Source organism: Phacochoerus africanus, chromosome 9 (assembly GCF_016906955.1).
Source record: "Phacochoerus africanus isolate WHEZ1 chromosome 9, ROS_Pafr_v1, whole genome shotgun sequence".
Lineage (NCBI taxonomy): Eukaryota > Metazoa > Chordata > Mammalia > Artiodactyla > Suidae > Phacochoerus > Phacochoerus africanus.
In genome coordinates this window covers 110,035,214-110,041,213 of record NC_062552.1, presented here as the reverse complement: position 1 = coordinate 110,041,213, position 6,000 = coordinate 110,035,214, and positions in this window count along the sequence as shown.

Genomic DNA, 6,000 nt, shown 5'->3' with positions numbered 1-6,000 from the left:
GTCTCCTAAGTCAAGTGTCTTTGCATTGAGTCCTAAAAACCTTTAATTATGAGCGTATATTGCATTTATTTTGTTTTGTTTTTTTGTTTTTTTGGTAACATTTTCTCTGCCTGCTAGACCATACTCTATCTATCTCCAGATACAAAACTAAGTTTTTGCATATTTTTCCTAGTTTTTTTTCTTACTGTGGTCACATTTTTAATTCCATTCTTTTCAGAGGACTTACATCTGTCATTGTTTTCAGCTCTTATCATCCCAAAAACTCTCAAGAAAATGAAGCAATGGTTAAAGTACTCACAGCTTAACCCACCTCTCCTTTCCTCCTATCCCTTCACTATCTCTAATTTTTCTTTGTTTTCTGTCTTGCCTTTTTGCAAATGTGTATTACACAGATACAACTTTATAAGCACAATGAAAAGCACTAATGGCAAATTCTTACTTTTGAAAGTTGATTCAAATATTTAGCATATATAATTTCTGTCTATTTCTTTCAATTATTGCTATAGCATTTCCAGAAGTTCTCAATAAAAACACCTTTTTAAATTTCCAACATGGATTCAGAACCCTTTCTATTCTCTCTATATAGGGCAAATTCAATGCAAAAACAGACCAACAAAATATTTAAAAACATGAGTAAAAAATTTTTTTGTAGTAGCAAAGCCACTTTATTTTTTCTTCTCCAAGCATTACATTACAATTTGTTGGTTACCAAGCAATCTTTTTTTTTTTTTTCCTCCGTGTGTGTGTGTGTGCGTGTGTATTCCCCACAGCATATGGAGTTTCTGGCCCAGGGATCAGATCTGAGCCACAGTTGCAATGTACATGCTGGATCCTTTACTCACTGTACCAGGCCTGTGATTGAACTTGCATCCTGCTGCTGCAGAAACACTGCTGATCCCACTATGCCACAGCAGGAACTCCCTGAACACAATCTTTATTTCAAAAGTCCAGCCCATAACATAGCAACACTCCAAGGTTTATTTGAAGTCAAATCTTCCTGCCCATTTAAGCCTTCCCAGGGAAAAGGGCCAGAGACTACAGAGGTGGGGGATTGGAGTCCTCTCCTCCTTCTCCTTTGCCAGAATCTGTTTCTATCTTTCCAGGATTGGTGTACAATAAGGAAGGAGAATAAAACGGGGCACACAAAAGTTTTCATGTGACTGAAACTGTCTTACGTGTTTGTGGTCTGTGGGCCTGGCAGCCATTCTTACTTACACTTTGGTTCTTTGGGGAACCCCAGCCCCAGAAGCCTTTCTGAAATCAGAAGCTTCTTTGACCCTGGTGAAAGCATCTCTATTATGGCCAATTGCTTCCTCTTTCTGCAGCCCCCAGATATCTCAAAATATTTTCAGCTTCTCTCCACTAGCGCCTGTTTGCCCCTGCTAAGTCTCAATGGACAGGACTGAAGGTGACTCCTCATTTATTCTTTTTTATGGGACCCCTTTCCCAACTTCCATCCATGGGAAACAACTTACCCTTTTTCCCCTTGATCAATTCTGAGAGTAAAGGCTGCTTAATGCAGGCACCTTAAGTAAATATTTTATTGCTATCTTCCTACATGTGTAAGATGTGTAGGGGCAGAAATGGACTATCCTTTTCCCTAGAGGGGAGGTTAACCTTGTGGTTTCTCACAGCTCCAGGCAGGGAATTACACACAATGATTGGGAAGGAAGGTAGAGCCGGGGGGAATCACTGGTGTTTTGCTGGCAGCAGTTTGTGGAGCTGTATCACCCTCATCAGTCATCTCACCAACACTAGCATCACACCATATTGTCCAGAGCACCAGTCTTTAGGCTCCATCCCACTAGGTGGGTCATAGTCAACCCAACTGGAGCTTGTCTGCCTAAACACTTCAAGATGTACATCAGGAAAAGAGCTGGCCTTTGTAGGCAAAATAATGTACAGCTAAAAGCCATTTATGTCAATTTTGAACATAATACTGAGACTTACATTCAAATTATAATATAATCAACAATTACCATCACCCAGGTGTTGCTGCAAAATTTTGATTTCTAGTGGCTAAAGAAAGAAATTCTCATTTCACTGTGACATTTGTTGGGAGACCCCTAAGCCCTATTCAAAGTGGATTTCTCTGGGACCCCTACAAATAACTTTTACTTTCCAAATACATTTTCTGTTTATAGTTTATATGATTTGGACACTTAGCTTAACCAAATAATGGAATTAGATATTAGCTTACTTGTAATTTTAATTATTATTTATGTGGGGATGAACTATAGGTATTGATTTTCTTTTAAATCCTACTATGATTCAATAACATCATGATGTTTCATGTAGTCTGTCCAGGTTAATTCCTAATTCTTCATGATAATTAGTGAATACGTATTGTCACATGAATAATTATAATGAGATAAAAGGCTTTGCCGTACTCTACAAGGCTCTGCATTAAATTGACAATCGCTGTTCTTTATTTTTAATCTCAATCCTTATTTGATTCAGTTTGCTATTGAACGGAGAATAGACATGGTCATAGAGCAGCTAAATAAAACTAAGAAATTGGAATAACTTCTTAAATCCAATTTAAAAAATTGAATTTCCATCTCCTAATTCTTAGCAATAGAACTAGCACCAGGAGATCTATGGTATTAGGTGTGGTCTCCACTGGAAGTTCATCCAAGAAGTGGTCTTGAAATGTTGGCCCAAGGTGATTCAAGCGATAAAATAAGACTTGATCTATATCCTCATTTTAGTAGCTTCAGTCATTTGGAAGAGTGTGCAAAGTCATAAGGGTGGGGTGGGTGGAGAATGGTGATGAGAGGTCTTTATGGTTACATACGCTGGCCAACTCTTTGTCTTATAGTGTCTGAATGAGCTGCTCTCATTTTGTTTTTAAAACATGGAGGAATTTAGATTACTTAGTGAGAGTTCTGCCTTAATCTGCAAAGTCAGGAGTTGAACTTCCCTACATAGTTTTCATTACTCGTGGAAGAATACTATGTTTTTCCTAATTCATATTTATGTTAAAATCAATTTTGAGAAGACATTATGCTTTCAAATATGTCATCAGGGTGTAGCACAGTAAGTTGAGTCCACCTGTCACAGCTTGTCTGGAACATAATTGGGTGAGCTCTTGCAGCAAGAATGAAATTCATCATGTCGCCACTGGAAAAGTCTATCAAAGTCTCCATTTGTTTCACTATATCCTTGTCTGATCAAATCCATTTGAATCTAAAATTTTCTAATTCCAGGGACTGACATGATGACAGGAAACAGCTGGTAAAAGGCCCCAAGACGCCTTATGCTCTTTCATGTAATTACAGGCAGTTTTCTGAGAATATTCCAAGGGATTACTTACAATTATAGTTCATTATGATATCATAGATTTTTCCCCCAGAGTGGATAGTCAAAATGTATTAGCATTCTTATTTGAGAGGTATTAATGCCAAGTTTCTTTGCAAGAACAAATTACAAAAACATCTAAGGCAGTATAAATCCAACTATATTAGATGTACTCTTTTCCTTGTATTCTGGGAAAAATTATTGTGAAGCTAAAATTACATGTATGTAATTTGAAAAACTCAGAACCTGCCACCATAACACACACCCAATCAATCAAAACTATTTTTCTTTTGTGTAAATGACTTCATATGTTATATATTAACTCATATGATTTTACATCAACCATATGAAGTGACATTAGCTTGTATTTTATTTGATAAAATTGATTCTCAAACTTCCTAAATTATTTGCCCATAATAACAGATATGGCCAGCAGAAAGCCAGATTTTCTAGTTTTAAGTCCAATGTTTTTGCCTTTAATAAGGAGTAGGAAAATAACATTTTTGAGAAGTCATTCTTATAGCATTATATTTTCTAGTGTCCTGCAGGCTGTGGATTAATGCCTGTTCCTAGTGATTGGACTTTCTTAATAATTTTGTAAAAAATCATGTATCTCATTGCTACCTGTATTGAACCATGGAAAAATTATATAAAATTCATTAAGGCAGAAAGGACATATCATCTTATTTTAATTCAATTTTATCCAAAGCTAGGCATGGTTGGACTAAATAGAATAGACTTTTGATTCATTGTTGTTAAATATTTCATACTGTAATAAAGATCCCATGTTTTCTTTGGGCAATACCATATCTTTTATTGATATAACCTTTCAGTACCATAAAATTACTAAGTATTATCCCTTATCAAATAAATATATGTAACATCTTTGGGAAAGGTAAAATTGTATGGTCTACCTGCATTAAGCAGTCATATGAAAAACAAATGGTAGGATTTTATAATGTTTAAGTTAGATCAGCCTTTTTAAAATAAAGCATTTCAATAACATTAGCAATACCACTTAATCAAAGGCACTTGGATGTAAGCAGCAAAATCACTCAAGGTAGCTTATGTTGCAAAGGGAGAAAATATTAGAATGGATGAGTTGATCTTATACAAGTAGTATTAGGAATATAAACTGTCAAATTTGAGGCCAAATTTATTTCTCCACCCATATTTATATCTGCTTTGCTTCCCCTTATTGGTGAACACATTTTTCTCCACTTCTCTGTAAATATGGCTATAGAAAAGCCATGGATATTAAGCAAGCAGAAAAGCCTAACTAGCATTCCTGAAACCCATTTAAACATACTGGAAGGAAATATATGATTGGCCAGACTCAGTAGTGTTTTCCTTTCCCTGAAAAGGGTATTTCAGAGTTATACTAAAAGCATGTTGACCAGCTCTTCTTCCTCTGGTGAGAGCAGGGGGAAGCTTGGTACAAGGATTTGTGAAATAGGTAGACTCCCCCAGAGCACCAGTTACTTCATTATAGCCTACAAAATGACTCTGGGTCAACTGTCTTTGTTTATTTTTTATTTATTTATTTTCTTGACTCAGGCTTACATTTGATGCTGTCAGAAAGAGAATTTGTTTATTTTTTGTTTGTTTGTGTCTTTGTTTCATTATTATTTTACATTTCACTTGAGGATACTAATTCATGCCACATTTTAAAATCTGTACAGAAGTCAGTCAGTGTTTGGATCAAATTAATTAAAAAAATAATCTTTAAGGTTCATGCAAGGTTTTGTGTTGGGAATTTTGAAAAAAAAAAAAAAAAACAACTGAATTAGACAAGGATTCTTTACTCCCCCAGTTTTGTTCGTTCTAAGTGAACTTGTCTGCCTTACAGCATACTGGGCATAATCAGTGTAACACTCATTGTCATCCTGTATAATTATCCATAAAAACACCCTAAAGGCAGTAAATCTTTTACATCAGAGACAGCTAGTTTACTAACTTATGTCCAGCTCCTCCTCCTTCAAATTTTTTTTTTTTTTTTTGGCTGTACTTGCAGCATGAAGAAGTTCCTGGGTCAAGGACTGAACCCACACCACAGCAGAGACCCGAGCCACAGCAGTGACAATGCCAAATCCTTAACCAGCTGAGCCACCAGGGAACTTCCCTCCTTCATTTTTAGAAACAGACCTTCATATTGTTGGAAGTGCCAACGAGCTACACTAAAATATTGATTTTTTTTTCCATTCCTTTCTTTGTTATCTTTTTTAAATTTTTAAAATAAGTTTTTATTGGAAAACAAGTTGACTCATAAGGCTATGTTAGTTTCAGGTGCACAGCAAAGTACACCGGTTCCATATATACATCTATCTATTCCTTTTCAGATTCTTTTCCCATAGAGATTATTACCTAATCAACTAAAATACTGATTTCTATGCTTCCTTTGCAGATAGAAGTGGTAGTGATACCTGAGCACAAGCATGGGTGAAATTTCGGGGAAAACTCTCTTAAAAGTGGTCTCACTGAAGAGTTCTTCTTGTGGCTCAGTGGTAACAAACTCAACTGGTATCCATGAGGAGGCAGGTTCAAGCCCCGGCCTCACTCTGTGAGCTGTGGTGTATATCACAGACATGGCTTGGATCCTCTGTAGCTATGGCTGTGGCGTAGGCCTGCAGCTGCAGCTCTGATTCAACCCCTATAGCCTAGGAACTTCCATACACTGCTACTGCGGCCCTAAAAAGGAAA